The sequence below is a fragment of the Scyliorhinus torazame genome, chromosome 21 (genome assembly GCF_047496885.1).
Source record: "Scyliorhinus torazame isolate Kashiwa2021f chromosome 21, sScyTor2.1, whole genome shotgun sequence".
Taxonomy (NCBI): Eukaryota; Metazoa; Chordata; class Chondrichthyes; order Carcharhiniformes; family Scyliorhinidae; genus Scyliorhinus; species Scyliorhinus torazame.
In genome coordinates, this window is record NC_092727.1 from 86213811 (window position 1) to 86231692 (window position 17882).

At 52.7% G+C, this 17882-nt stretch overlaps 1 protein-coding gene across 1 annotated transcript in view; it reads left to right on the plus strand.

Annotated features, from left to right (window-relative positions):
- Positions 1–1222: 1222 nt before the first annotated feature.
- LOC140398062 (uncharacterized) overlaps positions 1223–17882 on the plus strand; it is a 132763-nt gene continuing 116103 nt past the window's right edge. Inside the window, exon 1 of the mRNA XM_072486273.1 lies at positions 1223–1346. The gene's annotated coding sequence lies outside the window, so the exon portion shown is untranslated. The remainder of the gene's footprint in view (positions 1347–17882) is intronic.

A 17882-nucleotide genomic window follows, 5' to 3' on the forward strand; every position in this document is an offset into this window, starting at 1 on the left:
CAGACACCCTGGCCATTCAATACTGTGATTAGACACCATGTGCAAGAGAAGACACCAAAATCACTTTCACATACACCTGAGACAGTATCAGTGATTCACTCAATAGTAGATCTAATGACAGAAGGTAATGCTGCGATTGTCTTTATAATATTTTGGTCTGAAGCCAAACTGCAGTTTGCCAGAAATTATTTAATTCAATTTTTGTGGTCAGGCATTCTAGCGTCACTCCCCTCTTTTCCCCCTCCCTTTCATCCCTCCCCACATTGATTCCATTATTCCCCATCTCCCGATTCCTCTAACTTAGATTTGATCAAGTCAAATCAGGCTTGACTATCCATATACAACTCCACATGAGAATAACCACTTAGTCATATAAAAGGCATATCCTAAGAAATATAGCTGTGAGACATGAAGGATCATCTGATGTGTCTTAGAAAAAACAGGAATGAAGGATAGTCCAAAGTCTGCAGATTGATATCAGTTCATGTATACAAATTACAAACATATGAATTAGGAGCAGGATTAGGCCATTCGGCCCCTTGAGCCTGCTCTGCCATTGAATAAGATCATGACTGATCTGTTTGTGTTTCGAATTCCTGTCTACCCCCCGATAACCTTAGATTCCCTTACGTAACAAGACTCTAGCCGGAATTCTCCGACCTCGCCCATGGCTGGGATTCTCTGATCCCCCTGCAGTGAATGGAGTTTTGGCTGAGTGCCAAATTCTGCCGATCTTGCCGGCAGCAGTGACGGGACAGACAAGGTCGGAGAATCTCCCGGCCTCTATCCGCAGAATCTATCCATCGTCTGGACAGAATTTCAGGAGAAACTTCTTTACCTCGAGGTGAGATTGGAAAACTCAGAATTGTGTGGGGCTGTTGAGGCAAATAGCATAGATACATTTCAGGGGTACCCCACAAAGGAAAAAGGAATAGATGTATGTTGTGCTGATCAGGTTAAGTGGGAGGGAGGAGGCTCGTGTGAAGCAGAAACACTGGTACGAACCAGTTGTGGGCCTAAAAGCCTGTTTCCGTGTTGTATGTTATGTCATTCTACACATGTATCATACATTGGAGCCTTAAAGGGGAGGAGTAGCTGCCTTGTCAGTTCACAGAGATTTCGAGATCAGCTGCCCTTGATTTATTGCTGAGCTACTAAGGCTATTTTTGACTAGTAGTCTCCAGTGTCAAGCACTGCTCAGTCCTTAAATGGTCTGTCAGGCCTGGAGAGCAGGTAAGGCTGGCCGTTCAAGACCCAGTGCCTTTGAGGTGGAAAACATGCAACTGGGAGAAATGTTACCTAGCCTTCAGACGTGTTGTGTAGAATGAGCCGTCAGTGGTACATCTGTAAGTGAATCCATTATTACCAGTTGTGTACAAAAAGAGATTGCGAGAGACTCATTATAACAAATACGCACCATGACTGCTAAAAAAAAAGTCACTTCAGAAGTGAGCCTCAATGTGCTTTTAATTATAGATTGGAATATGATATGTGATCCTGAGCAAATGCGAAACATAACAGTAACTAGGAGAGAGCAGCTAAATTTTACTTGAACCAAACGTTGTAATCTTTCTATGTCCTCTATTACAATCGTGCTTTGTTTTTAAAGAAAATGCTCGGCACCTTTGAAGAAAAGGGGTGTGACCAAACCTGGGAATTTGGTATCAGCTATGCCTCAGTGGCCAGCACTCCCACCCTTGAGTCAGGAGGTTGTGAGTTCAAATCCCACCCCTGCGATCTGAGCACAGACTCAAGGCTGTGCTACAGTTAAAGACTGATGGGGTGTAGTGCTGCTAGAGGTCTATTGGGGGATTCTCTGTTGGTGGGATCCTCCGCCCTGCTGGCAGCGCACCCACGCCCGCGTGTTTCCTGACACCGCTGGGTGGCCCACAATGGGAAACCCCATTGGCCGGATTATCCCTCAATGTTTGAGTGGTTACAGCACAGAAGGAGGCCACTCGGCCTATCATGCCTGTGCTGGCCCTCTGAAGGAACAATTCACCCAGTGCCACTCCCCTTCCCTTAGCCCCGCACAGTTTTCCTTTTCAGATAATGATCCAACTCCCTTTGAAGGCCTCAAATGTTCGTGCCTCCACTACATCTGCATTCCAGTCGCTGTGTGAGAACATGTTTCCTCATGTCATTACTGCTTCTTTTGGTCATCACTTTAACTCTGTGCCCTGTCTTTCACCACCTTCCGACCAACAGGAAGAGTTTTTCTGTACCTACTCTATCCTGACCCATCATGATTTAGAATATCTTTATCAAATCTCCTCTCAACCTTCTCTTCCCAAGGAAAACAGTCACAATTTCTCCACTTTTTCTGTGCAACTAATTTCTTCATCCTTGGAAATATTCTTGTGATTTCTTTCTGCACTCCCTAATGCCCTTCTAATTTTTTTCTGATGTGTGATGCCCAGGAACTGTGTGCAATATTCCAGTTGAAGTTGAACCAGTATTTTGTACAGTTTTAACATAACCTCGCCGATTTTATGCTCTGTGCCTCTATTGAGAAAGTCACTTTCAATGATTCATGCCCCTGTACATCGCGGTCCCTTTATTCCTGCACCCTCTTTATTTTTCATTTCCTCTGCGATCTTATTACCAAATTAATCACTTCATACTTTTCTGCATTAAATTTAATCTGCCGCTTTACCACCTATTGCATCAACCTGTCTATGTCATTTTGAAGTTCACCACTGCCTTCATGGTTCACAATACTTTCAAGCTTCACATCATTCTCTAATTCTGCAATTGTGCCCTTTATGCCAAGGTTTAGGACATTGATGTGTATCAGGAAGAGCAGCGATCCTAACACCAATCTCAGGGAACTGCACCAACATTATTAAAGCAGATTATTTGGTCATTGCCTAACTCCTGTTTGTGGAGCTTCACTTTTTGCAAGCAGCCTGCCTCCTACATCAAACGAGTAATGTTCATGTTTGGTGTTTACTAAGAAAGAAGATGCTGGCAAAATATCGGTGGACGTGTAGATGGTAGAGGTAGTGGATAAAGTAAAAATTGATAGGCTGGGAAGGCTGGCTAAGCTTCGAGTGGATAAGTCACCTGACCTAGGTGACTTGTGTCCCAGGTTGCTAAGGGAAGTGGGAGTAGAGATGGTGGAATGTGTTGCCATGATCTTTCAAATTCCCCTTGATACAAGGGAGGTCCCAGAGGATTGGAAAGTCAAAAATGCAATGCCCTATTTAAGAAAGGTTGTGAGGACAGTCCTAGAAACCACAGGTCAGTTTATTTAACATCAGTGGTGGGCAAAGTTTGTGAAATAATGATCAAGTTAAGACGAACAGACACAAGTTAATTAAGGAAACCAGCACGGGTTTGTAAAAGGCAGATCATGCTTGACTATTCTGATTGATTATTTTTCTTGAAGTAACAGAGAAGGTTGAACTCAGTGGATGAAAATGTTTGTCAGCACTTAAAAGGCTGGTTAACAAAATTGAGGCTCATGGAATGAGGGTCAAAGTCAGCTTCGATCAGAAAACTGACTTCTGGACAGAAAATAATGTATCATGGTACAGTTGTTTTTCAGACTGGAGGACACTTGTATTCTGCAAGAATCAGTTTTTTTAATATGTATACATATATATATATATATTTATAAATGACTATGATATTGGTATACAGGATAACATTTGAAAATTTCCCATGATATCAAGCAGGGACAAAAGGTTAGGATGATACCAGGACATTGATAGGCTGGCAGTAGTGGCAAACAAGTGGCAGATTAAATTTAATACATAGAAGTGTGAGGGGACGCACTTCGGCAGAAGGAACAGTTCAGTCCAGCTCCGGCATCCTACAAAAGATGATGGATACACAGCGAGAAAATTCATTCTGATGAGGTGGCCTCAAATGGAGCGCCTTTGCCGATGGCTGAATTGGCTAATCCTCAAGAGGCAGGCTGTGCCACAAATGCCACACATGAAGCTACCAAGTGTTGCAAGTTGTTGTTTTTGGCGTTGGTGTCTGTTGCCAAACTGCTGTAGTCACTGGTTATCACCGATGGTGCACACCAGGCCTCAGGAGTTGTCGCCATTTTCCTTTGTCATTAGCTACTCCGAGGTGAAATAATCAGTGTTGAGGGACCCTCATGCCATTCCTGCAAGAATCCTTGAAGCAGTGTTTTTGGCATCCTACTGGTCACCTGGCACCAGCTACTTCACCATAGAGAATATCCTTGGGTATGCAACAATCTTCTACCCTTAGACCTACCAGAGTCAATTAATCCATCTCTGTTTGATGAATGTAACAAACTGGGTGCAATCGAATGGCCTCGTTGCGCCTGACCCAATGACGCGACAAGGCCAAGATTTGCGATGCTCGGAATTCCTCGCGAGATCTAAAAAGATCTCTCGAGATGTTGCGATCTGGATCCCAGCCTCGCGGGATGAGGGTAAGTGCGGTCTTTGTGGGGCGTTCCTCACCAAATCCAAAAAAGAACAGTTCCTTTTGATAGCGGGGTCGTTCTCGGCACTGCAGGCTCCGACCAACACCCCGTTAGTCACACCCAAAACGAGACTCTGTTTTTCCTGCTAAATCGCACCCGGAAGCTCTGCCTTTGAGGCGACTGATGGATTTGTGGTTTTGCCTGTTCAGGATATACCCATAATACACCAGCAATTGCTGCTGCTCAGAGGCAGGGACACTACCCACTGCACCACAAGACCTCTCTTCTGTCTCATAAATAACGTTTAAATTTAATACACTTCTTTGTTGGCTACATTTCAAAACTCTGTTGACAATTTGTGTTAGGCTTTGCTTAACAGAGGCTACTTCTGAACCTTCAGGCCCAGAAATCTAGTCACCAATAAATCAAAGTGAGATTGGAACCGAACTGTCCCAGCTTCACCGACCGAATTTAACGCAATGGGCGGAGGAGGATAAATATTTATTGTAATAGATGAGGTCAATGAGGTGACAGATCAAGAGGTCAGGGCTGTGTTTCACATGAGGAGACTGTTACAGGTGTGAAATAGGATTAAATGGTCATGAATGGCATCATGGCAAAATGCAGTTAGGTGTTGGGAAAGGGGGGAGAGTGGCATGGGTATTCTGGAAGGAGAATCTTTAGTTCCCAGCTGACCTCTAAATCCTACAAAATATGTAAAAGATGTTTACAGTTGGTCCCATGCCCAGAATATTCCTTTGGAGTAACTATTTGTGTTTCCCCTTGAGCACTAGGTGAGTATTATATTTAATGATGCCAGTGTAACTGTTCCAGTGTCACAAAGTGGCTTCCTTCAGACCTCAAAGATCCTCACCCACCGTTAATGTTATGCTGGCTCATTACTTCAGTTGGATAGTTACAGGCACCATCACTATTGTGAGACATTCTTGACATAGCTCAGTTTAAATGGAGTTGCAGGAACTTGATCGTGTGCGATAGTGTGACCTCAGCCACTTCAAAATGCTTTTCACTGCAAAAGGAGGTGTTATTTATTAATTGGAGAAAATATTCTGCAAAATTGTTCTTATGTTACAGAGCTTGTTCAGCGCAGAACTGAGGGAGCATTCATAATTACATTCATAACTACCGTACCGTGGAGCGGCATGTTAGCATAGGGGTAGCACAGTGCATAGCACTGTTGCTTCGCAGCTCTAGGGTTCCCAGTTTGATTCCCGGCTTGGTCACTGTCTGTGTGGAGTTTGCACGTTCTCCCCGTGTCTGCGTGGGTTTCCTCCGGGTGCTCCGGTTTCCTCCCACAGTCCAAAGATGTGCAGGTTAGGTGGATTGGCCATGCTATATTGCCCTTAGTGTCCAGAAAAGTTAGGTGGAGTTACTGGGTTACGGGGATAGGATGGAAGTGTGGGTTTAAGTAGGGTGCTCTTTCCTAGGGCTGGGGCAGACTCGATGGGCCGAATGGCCTCCTTCTGTACTGTAAATTCTATGATTATCTATGAAGATGCTGGAGGAGGTCATAGGGCTCCTTGAACCTGCCCCACCAATTAATACAATATTGGTGGAGCTGCCTCAACTCCACTTCCCACCACTCCCCATATCTCTTGATGCTCTGAGATCAAACATCTCTCAATTCCAGTTTTGACTATACTTACCAATGGAGCATCACAACCCTCTGGGTTCCAAAGATCCACAAAGGAAAGACATTTCTCCCCATCTCAACCCGAAATGAATGACCTCTTACACTGAAGCTGTGCCCCCCATATTCTGGATTCCCCAGCCAAGGGAAAACAGCCTATCAGTGTCTAGCCGGTCAACTCCATCAGCATCTTGCATATTCCATTGAGATCACCTCTCATTCTTCTGAACTCCAGAGAGTACAGGCTCAATTTATCAGCATCTTATCATAGGACAGCTCTCTCACCTAAGGAACCAATCTAGTGGAGTCTGCACGTTCTCCCCGTTTCTGTGTGGGTTTTATCCGGGTGCTCCGGTTTCCTCCCACAGTCCAAAGACGTGCAGGTTAGGTGGATTGGCCATGCTAAATTGCCCTTAGTGTCCAAAAAGGTTAGATTGGGTTATTAGGTTACGGGGATAGGATGGAGGAGGGGCCTTAAGGAGCTGCTCTTTCCAAGGGTGGGTGAAGACCCAATGGGCCGAATGGCCTCTTTTTGCACTGTAAATTCTATGATTATTTATCAAGATGCTGGAGGAGGCCAGCATCTGCATAGCAGCTTCAAAGTCTTTCAAATCCTCCCATAGATATTCAGACAAAAACTATGCAAAATATTCCAAGTCTGGTCCTACCAAAGTCTGATCCAGATATAACAAGACTCTTCTTCTTGCACTCCCTTCCAATAAAAACCAACATGCCATTTGACTTCCTATTTGCTTGCTATACCTGTATGCTCACTTTCTGTGTTCTTGTTCAAGTGGACCCAAATCACTCGGTTAATCAACATTTCATGCCTATTCTAACATTATTCTACATTTCTATTCTTACGATCAAAGTGAATAACCTCACACTACCCCACACTGCGCCGTTTGCCACCTTGTTGCCCATTCGCTTAAGCTCTCTGTATCTCTTTGTAGCCTCATTGTGTCCTCTTCACAACTGCATTTCTGTATAGCATTCTATCATCAGCAAGTTTGGATACATTACTCTCTGTCTCTTATTTATAAAGGTTGCAATTGGCTGAGGCCCAGCACTGATCCTTGTAGCAATCCACTAGTTGCAGTCTGACAACTTGAAAATGCTCCATTTATCTCTACTCACTGCTGCTTGTTTGTTAACCAATCCTCCATCCATGCTTAGATATTTACCCCCCCCCCCCCCCCCGCCCCCAGCTCCATGAGCCAGTACTGTGATTTAGGGGGAGATGTTCGCATAGTGCTAATGTCACTCTAGTAATCCAGAGGCTCAGGCTAATGCTCAGGTGCCATGGATTCAAATCCCACCATGGCTGCTGGTGAAATTTAGGCCAGAATTCTCCAGCTGTTCGCCGGCAGCGGGATTCTCTGGTCCCGCTGGCAGCGCACCCCTTCCTGTGGGTTAGCCTGCGACCTGGGGTGGCTTCAACGAGAACACATTGACAGTGGCGGGAGCATAGAATTCTGCCGCCAGCGAATGGTGGGCTGCGTCCCAGCGCCAAGAAACATGCAGCTGGAGGCCGGAGAATCCCGCCCTTAAATTCAATTCATAAAAGTTAGTCTCAGTGATGGTGACCATGTGTCATTGATTGGCATAAAAATACACTTGGTTGTCTCATCTCCTTGAGGGAAGGAAACCTGACATCCTTACCTGGGGCGAAATTCTCCGTTATCGGCGGAAAGTCCACCGATCGGCGCAAAAAACGGCGCAAAACCGACTTGCGTCACGTCGGAAAAATGGGTCGATAGTCTCCGGCCCGAAGTGGGCTAGCAGCGACGTAACGGGATCCGCGCTTGCGCAGTGGTTCACGCCGTGCAGCGTCATACGCGCTGCATGGCGTGACGGCTCATAAGGCCGCGCTGCTCCCCCACCCGACCGGAATACCCGACCGCAACACCCGACTGGATGGCTGGCCATCGCTCAGCCCCGAGGTTCGAGTCACGCGATGTGGAGGCGCTCCTGGACGTGGTGGAGCAGAGGAGGGACGCCCTGTATCCCGGGCACGGCCGCAGAGTTGCCCCACGCCACAGCCGGCGTCTGTGGAGGGAAGTGGCAGAGGCCGTCACCGCTGTGGCTCTGACACCACGGACAGGCACCCAGTGCCACAAGAAGGTGAACGACCTCGTCAGGGCAGGCAGGGTGAGCCTCCCCCATATCCCCCCCTCCCCATATCCCCCCTCCCCCATATCCCCCATATCCCCCCTCCCCATATCCCCCCCTCCCCCATATCCCCCCTCCCCCAGATCCCCCATATCCCCCCTCCCCATATCCCCCCTCCCCCATATCCCCCCTCCCCATATCCCCCCTCCCCCATATCCCCCCTCCCCCATATCCCCCCTCCCCCATATCCCCCCTCCCCCATATCCCCCTCCCCATATCCCCCCTCCCCATATCCCCCATATCCCCCCTCACCCATATCCCCCTCCCCCATATCCCCCATATCCCCCCTCCCCCTTATCCCCCCTCCCCCATATCCCCCATATCCCCCCCTCCCCGATATCCCCCCTCCCCCATATCCCCCTCCCCCATATCCCCCCTCCCCCATATCCCCCTCCCCATATCCCCCTCCCCATATCCCCATATCCCCCCTCCCCATATCCCCCCTCCCCCATATCCCCCATATCCCCCCTCCCCCTTATCCCCCCCTCCCCCATATCCCCCATATCCACCCCTCCCCCATATCCCCCCTCCCCATATCCCCCCTCCCCCATATCCCCCCTCCCCCATATCCCCCCTCCCCCATATCCCCTCCCCATATCCCCATATCCCCCCTCCCCATATCCCCCCTCCCCATATCCCCCCTGCCCCATATCCCCCCCTCCCCCATATCCCCCCTCCCCCATATCCCCCATATCCCCCCTCCCCCATATCCCCCCTCTCCCATATCCCCCCTCCCCCATATCCCCCCTCCCCATATCCCCCCTCCCCATATCCCCCCTCCCCCATATCCCCCCTCCCCCATATCCCCCCTCCCCCATATCCCCCCTCCCCCATATCCCCCATATCCCCCCTCCCCCATATCCCCCCTCCTCAATATCCCCCCTCCCCCATATCCCCCCTCCGCCATATCCCCATATCCCCCCTCCCCCATATCCTCCCTCCCCCATATCCCCCCTCCCCCATATCCCCCTCCCCATATCCCCCCTCCCCATATCCCCCCTCCCCCATATCCCCCCTCCCCCATATCCCCCCTGCCCCATATCCCCCCTCCCCCATATCCCCCATATCCCCCCTCCCCCATTTCCCCCAGATCCCCAAGTGAATCCAGCCCTAACCTTAACCTCTGCAATGCACGCGCAACCGATGGCGTGCACTCATATACCTGCCTAACACTGTTGCCTTTTACCCCTGCCCCCCCCCCCCCCCCCCGCACAGGAGAAGCGCGCACACAACAATAGGGAGCATGTGAGGACTGGAGGAGGGCCCGCTGATGAGAGGCCACTGACCGTACACGAGGAAAGGGCCCTGGAACTGGCTGGCGGACCTGAGGACCGGGAGGTTGCTGATGCAGAGGTCGGGGGCGTACTAGCGAGTGAGCCACCGACAGCCCGTCCCCATATCCCCCCTCCCCTATATCCCCCTCCCCCGTATCACCTGATCACTGCCTGATGTCTAACCATGCATGCTTCATTGTGTATCGCAGGACCAAACGTCCAGGCACCCATCCCCGCAGATGCAGACCGCCCGCAGGATGCCCCTCGGAGACCACAGGAGACGGAGAGACCCGCACCCTCCAGCATGCGACACCCGCAGGATGCCCCTCGGAGACCACAGGAGACGGAGAGACCCGCACCCTCCAGCATGCGACGCCCGCAGGATGCCCCTCGGAGACCACAGGAGACGGAGAGACCCGGACCCTCCAGCATGCGACGCCCGCAGGATGCCCCTCGGAGACCACAGGAGACGGAGTGACCCGGACCCTCCAGCATGCGACGCCCGCAGGATGCCCCTCGGAGACCACGGGAGAGAAGTGACAAATGGAGTTTAATGCAGAAAAGTGTGAGGTGATTCATTTTTGAAGGAATAACGGAGACAGAGCACTGGGCTAATGGTAAGATTCTTGGCAGTGTGCATGAGCAGAGAGATCTCGGTGTCCATGTACATAGATCCCTGAAAGTTGCCACCCAGGTTGAGAGGGTTGTTAAGAAGGCGTACGGTGTGTTAGCTTTTATTGGTAGAGGGATTGAGTTTCGGAGCTGTGAGGTTATGTTGCAGCTGTACAAAACTCTGGTGCAGCCGCATTTGGAGTATTGCGTGCAATTCTGGTCGCCGCATTATAGGAAGGATGTGGAAGCATTGGAAAGGGTGCAGAGGAGATTCACCAGAATGTTGCCTGGTATGGAGGGAAGATCTTATGAGGAAAGGCTGAGGGACTTGTGGCTGTTTTCGTTAGAGAGAAGAAGGTTGAGAGGTGACTTAATTGAGGCATACAAGATGATCAGAGGATTGGATAGGGTGGACAGTGAGAGTCTTTGTCCTCGGATGGTGATGTCTAGCACAAGGGGACAACAAACAAACAAAGAACAAAGAAATGTACGTAGAACAAAGAAAGGGACGTAGCTTTAAATTGAGGGGAGATAGATATAAGACAGATGTCAGAGGTAGGTTCTTTACTCAGAGAGTAGTAAGGGTGTGGAATGCCCTGCCTGCAACAGTAGTGGACTCGCCAACACTAAGGGCATTCAAATGGTCATTGGATAGATATATGGACGATAAGGGAATAGTGTAGATGGGCTTTAGAGTGGTTTCACAGGTAGGCGCAACATCGAGGGCCGAAGGGCCTGTACTGTGCTGTAATGTTCTATGAGACGGAGAGACCCGCACCCTCCAGCATGCGACGCCCGCAGGATGCCCCTCGGAGACCATGGGAGACCGAGAGACCCGCACCCTCCAGCATGCGACGCCCGCAGGATGCCCCTCGCACACCACGGGAGACGGAGAGACCTGGAGCAACAGGGAGACGACACCCCCGTCACGTGCGGGAGCGACCACCCAGCGATGAGGGGGGCAGCCACAGGCCCCCGTCACATCCGAGCCAGGACACCACTACCCAGGATACCACTACCCAGGACACCACTACCCAGGACACCACTACCCAGGACACCCCTACCCGGGACAGCACTACCCAGGACACCCCTACCCGGGACAGCACTACCCAGGAAGACGAAATACCGGACAGTGAGTCAGAGTGGATGGGTGGAGACGAACCCCCACCCCAAAGTGCCATGGACTCAGAGTGGGACGAAGAGCACTACACAACGCCACTGCTGTCACCAACACCCTCCACCATCGCAGAAACACTTACCACGGTTGGGCACTTTAGTGATGAGGCGTCTGGTACACTCACTGGTGCGCACAACACAGCCATCCCGGTACAGCAGGTGGAGGTAGGAGCAGCAGAGGGACCGGGTGGTCGGAGGGCAGCCCAGCCCAAGCGAACATCTGCCGCCCAGATGGATCCCGGGATCCTGCAGTGACCACACCCACACATAGATCCGATGCAACCACCGACCCGGAGACGAGCGAAGAGGGTGACGGGCGGCTTGCGGCGGCTGCGGTCGCAGGTGGAGGAGTCCACCCGCGTACAGGAGCTGGGAGTGGTGCCGGTCATGCGTGCCACCCAGGCTGACACCGCACGGGTGGCGTCCGCGGTGGAGGCAATGGGTGCAACGGTGTCAGACATAGACATAGAATTTAACATAGAATTTACAGTGCAGAAGGAGGCCATTTGGCCCATCGGGTCTGCACCGGCTCTTGGAAAGAGTACCCCACTTAAACTCACACCTCCACCCTATCCCCATAACCCAGTAACCCCACCCAACACTAAGGGCAGTTTTGGACACTAAGGGCAATTTATCATGGCCAATCCACCTAACCTGCACATCTTTGGACTGTGGGAGGAAACCGGAGCACCCGGAGGAAACCCACGCACACACGGGGAGGATGTGCAGACTCCGCACAGACAGTGACCCAAGCCGGAATCGAACCTGGAACCCTGGAGCTGTGAAGCAATTGTGCTATCCACAATGCTACCGTGCTGCCCACATGGGGAACGGTTTGCGAGGCCTGGGGCCTTCCGTGCAGGCGGCGTCTGTGGCCCAGGAAATGGCTGCCCTCTCACAGGAGGCCATGAGCCAGTGCCAGCGCCAGATGGCAGAGGCGCTCAACGCCATAGCCCAGTCTCTGCAGGCCATGGCCCACTCTCAGCAGGCCATGGCCCAGTCTCAGCAGGCCATGGCCCAGTCTCTGCAGGCCATCGCTGAGGGCATCGGCGCCAGTGGCCATGTGCGAGCCGGCGTCGCACTGTCACAGACAGGGTTTGCCAACACCCTGGGCTCCATGGCTGCAAACCTGCAGACCCTTGTCGATACCAGCACGGGCCTCCAGGACTGGCAGCGCCAGATGTCGGGGGGGCGTCGGATGGCCAGTCCGTTCGCATCCCCCACCCATGTAGAGGCCTGGGGGCCATCGGGCACCCCGAGGGAGGAGGAGGTGGTGTGGTCCGTCCCGGCTCCCTCTGTAGGGGAGGTCCCGGTACACCGCGACACCTCGGACTCCCCCCCTTCCGTCCCAGGTGCATCGGGTGGGCAACGGGCAGGACAGGCTGGCAGCTCGCCATCCCAGTCGCCCGGGCCGCAGCCTGGCCCATCTAGGCCAGGACGCCCCAGGAAACGGCCGCCAAAGGGATCCAGTGTCAGAGGGCAGGAATCACAGGAGTCCACCTCCAGTTCTGCTGTACCGTCTGGGGAACCACGTAGACGTAGTCAAAGGGCCCATAAGGCCAAACAATTAGACACTGAGTAAGTTGGCACGGGTGCAGGGCACAGATGAGTTTTAGGGGCTAGGGCACGTGCATGAACTCCTTTGGTTATTAAAGTCAATGTTACACCTACAGAAGCTGCCTTTGTGCTCTATCCAAAGTGTGCGGGGGTGTCATGTACGTTGAGCGCAAGTGTGTGTGTGAGGGGTGGTCTTACCTCAGCCCCATGTGAGTCTGCCCCCTTCCCCCTGGGCCGCCATCAACATCCCACGGGCAGAGGACGGGACCGTGCGCTGCAGTGTCACAGCCGCATGCAGGGATGGTCCGGGTGGATGGTGGTACTGTGGCCATGGGTCAGACATAGTCCAACGATGTAGAGCCAGGAGCACATCGCAGGGCGGGTTGTCATCATCCTCCATGGCCTGCGATAGACACGCGTCCACCCGCAACTGTGTGAGCCCGGCCCGTTGTGCCGCAGGTGGATCGGCAATGGGGGGGGGGGGGTGGTGTGCATGCGGGTGGGGTGGGTGGGGTTGGGGAGGGGGGTGAGGGTGCTAGGTGGGTGGATGGGTGGGGGGTGGGGGTGGTCGGCTGTTGCCATGGTGTGCGGTCTGTGGCCATACAACCCGATTCCCACGCCCATCTAGTCAGTGAGGCGGGCGTCTATCAGTCTGTCCCGTGCCCGCTGGGCCAGCCGGTAACGGTGGACAGCCACCCGCCTGTGTCTACCCCGTCTGCCCTGACCATTGCCCCCATCCCCCTCATCTGGGGAGGACTGGGCCTCTTCCTGCTGCTCCTCCACTCCGCCCTCCTCTGCCTGCGGCACATCGCCCCTCTGCTGGGCTATGTTGTGCAGGACGCAGCACACCACAATGATGCGGCCGACCCTATCTGACCGATACTGGAGGGCGCCCCCAGAGAGGTCCAGGCACCTGAAACGCATCTTCAGCACGCCAAAGCACCTCTCGATCACTCCCCTTGTCGCTACATGGGCATCATTGTAGCGGTTCTCCGCCTCATTGCGTGGCCTCCGTATAGGCGTCATCAGCCACGATCGCAATGGGTAGCCCCTGTCGCCCAGCAACCAGCCCCTCAGCCGGGGATGGCGTCCCTCGTACATGCCGGGGATGGATGACCGCGACAACACGAATGAGTCGTGTACACTGCCTGGGTGACGGGCGCAGACGTGCAGGATCATCATGCGGTGGTCGCAGACCACCTGTACATTCCTCGAATAGGTCCCCTTCCTATTAGTGAACACGGCCCTGTTATCTGCAGGTGGCCGCACGGCGACGTGCATCCCATCGATCGCGCCCTGGACCATGGGGAACCCGGCAACGGCAGAGAAGCCCACGGCCCGGGCACCTTGGCTGGCCCGGTCCACGGGGAAGCGGATGTAGTGGTGCGCCATGGCATATAGGGCATCTGTCACTGCCCAGATGCACCGATGCACCGATGTCTGCGATATGCCGGACAGGTCCCCACTCGATGCCTGGAATGACCCCGTTGCATAAAAGTTCAGGGCCACCGTAACCTTGATAGACACGGGGAGAGGGTGTCCCCCGCCAGTGCCACGCGGTGACAGGTGTGCCAGCAGGTGGCAGATGTGTGCCACGGTTTCCCGGCTCATCCGGAGTCTCCTCCTGCATTCCCGGTCCGTGAGGTCCTGGTATGACTGCCTGGGCCGGTACACACGGGGCGCCCTCGGGTGCCTCCGTTGCCGTAGGGCCGCGACGTCCTCCTCCCCCTCCTCGTCCTGTCGGTCAGGTGTCCCTCCAGCCTGGGCGGCTGCCGCCTGCCCCTCTGCGGCAGCCTGCGCCGCCTCTCTGGCACGCTCCTCCTCCTTCTCCTCCTCCTCCTCATTCAGGGCAACATAGACATGAGCGGCTGCCACCACGGCGGCCAACATCACTGGATGATCTGAAAACATGACGGCCTGGTGGGGGGGAGGGGAACGACGACATGTCATCATTGCCCATATCCCCTCCTCCCCCCAGCCAGGTGGCATGGACCGCATGGGTCCAACTGTTGGAGGCTGGCACCTGGCCAGGTGGACCAACTCACTTGCCCTCCCATCCCCCTCCTCGGCACGGACCCCCCCCCCCCAACCTCCACCTCAGCACGGACCCCCCCCCCAACCCCCAACCTCCACCCCGGCACGGCACGGACCCCCCCCCCCAACCTCCACCCCAGCACGGACCCCCCCCAACCCCCAACCTCCACCCCGGCACGGACCCCCCCCAACCTCCACCCCGGCACGGCACGGACCCCCCCCCCAACCTCCACCCCAGCACGGACACCCCCCCAACCCCCAACCTCCACCCCAGCACGGACCCCCTCCCGGCACTCCCCCGGAGCCCAGCCTACTCTAACCCCCCCCCCGCCGCACACACACACACACAACCCGAGACACACCTCTCCTCACGCAATCAGACTGCGGCCACGCCATTTCCTGCCCAGAGCCAACCCCCCAGGCCGTCACTCACCTCCACGCTGGTCGGCGTGAGCCTGGAGCACCAGGTCACGCCGATGAAAAGGAGGTTTGATTCACGTCGACGTGAACGGTCATCACGTCGACGGGACTTCGGCCCATCCGGAAGGGAGAATATCGGCAGGCCGAAAATCGGCTGCCTTGCGCAGACCCGTGACATTCTCCGCGGCAGCGGCGCCATTAACGCCCCGCCGACTTTTCTCCCTTAGGAGACTTCGGCAACCGGCGGGGGCGGGATTCACGGCGGCCAACGGCCATTCTCCGACCCTCTGGGGGGTCGGAGAATGACGCCCCTGGTCTACATGTGATTCCAGACCCTCTGAAATGTCCTAACAAGCTGCTCAGTTCAAGGGCAGTTAGGGATGGGCAGTAAATGTTGGTGTTCCCAGCATTGCATTAAATAATAAAGAAAAAACTTCCTGCCAACTGCCCTGAATTTTCTTTCTTCCTCATTTCTTGAATAGCAGTGTTACATTTGCTAACTTTGTTGGAACTGTTCTAAAGTATTTTAGGCATTGTCAGAGCGTTAATCCCTCAAATGATATTTGTAATAAATGATATTTGTAATTCTAAGAGATGGGCCATCAGGAGAGGCACCATATCGGCGAGATTCCAATGAGGAGTTTGCAGTTGTGTCTGGGCTTCGACTGTTCCCCTTACCCTGGCTCTAAAACCTATTAGCAATTTCCCCTCCCTCCTATTGTAGCTTCCTCCAGAACGTCCAGCATTTCTCAGCTGCTCCAATTCTGGCCTCTGGTACATTTGCAATTCTAAATGCCCCACAATTGATGGTTGTGCTTTGAGTTCCTGAATCATTAAGCTCCAGAATTCCCTCCCTATGCCTCTTCACCTCTCTCGTTCCGAGGGACATGCGACTGGGGAGGCAGAGAATTCACCCAAATGTCTTCCTCTAAGATGGTCCTTAAAATCTATCACTTTGACCAAATTTTTAACTGTCTTCCCTCATAGCTCCTTTGGATGCGATTACATTAGAGATGCTGTGTAACCTCTTGTGTCTGGGACTAGGAGTTACTGATGCTTCCATGTGCATCTAGAGTGAACAGCGAAAGACATTTGGGTGAATTCTCTGCCTCCCCAGACGCGTGTCTCTCGGCAGGGCACCATCGCCGGCAATGGGATTCTCCGTTGCCGCCGCCACCGTATGGGATTTCCCACTGTAGCCACCCTGCGCGGCCGGGAAACCCATGGGCGGGGGTGCGTTGCTGGCAGAACAGAGAATTCCACCGGCGGATAATTCACCTCATTGGGTCAAAGCAATAGTCGGTGAAGCTGGTGTAATGGCCATATCACAATCCCAGTCCCAGGTCACTGTACGTGTGGAGTTTGCACATTCTCCCTGTGTCTGCGTAGGTTTCACGCCCACAACCCAAAGATGTGCAGGTTAGGTGGATTGGCCACACTACATTCCTCTTAATTGAAAAAAATAATTGGGTATTTAAATTTGTTTTTAATTTTCAGATGTTTTGACACAAAACATGCTACATAAATGCAAGCATTATCATTTCAATTTGAATTCCCTCTATCATAGAATCATACATTTAGAATCATAGAATTTACAGAAGGAGGCCATTCGGCCCTTCGAGTCTGCACCGGCCCTTACAAAGAGCACCTTACTGAAGCCCTACCCCATAACCCAGTAACACCCACTTAACATTTTTTGGACACTAACGGCAATTTAGCATGGCCAATCCACCTAACCCACACATCTTTGGACTGTGGGAGGAAACCGAAGCACCCGAAGGAAACCCACGCAGACACGGGGAGAACATGCAGACTCCGCACAGACAGTGACCCAGCCGGGAATCGAACCTGGGACCCTGGAGCTGTGAGGCAACTGTGCTAACCAATGTACTACCGTGCTGAAGTAGATATCACTTTGCGTAATAAGAAAATTCAGGTCTAGGTGCAATGTTCTATTGGATTAAGTTTTCTGTTGAGAATGTAAACATGGGATTCATTCACCCGTCACATCTGGAGGTGTAGGTTCAGCGAGTCCTGGCCTCTGGAGGAGGTGGAATGCATCCTCTGAAATAGCAGAGCATTATGGCAAGTACTGCTGGCAATGGGTTACTTAATCACCGTATTGTGCATCTTCTTCATTAAATATTACTGTTGCCACAAGCTTCCCAACAAAACAATTAGGAATAATTTCAAAGCCCAGCTTGTGGAGGCGATGCCTGCTGAGAAACCAAAAAACATCTTCATTGAGCACACAGCATTATGCCCAGTCAGTCTGTTGCCCTTTCTCCTTTTACTCTGTCCTTTCTGTGGCTCTGTTCCAATTATGGCAATCAGTGAATTTGCCCTCCTTTCTATGTTATCTATGCCCTAATGCTGAGAGTCGCCACTTATCGAATGATACCACCACAAGTTTCAGCCGGCTAGCGACCAAAGAGCCAAACACCAGTTAGTTAGTTCAAGGATACTTTATTTACAGACAATCAGTCATGCAACATAAACACTACTAGTTAACTACACCTATCGACTAAGACAACCTGTACTTAACTTCGGGTACCCGGCTTAGGCCAGAGAAACAGTG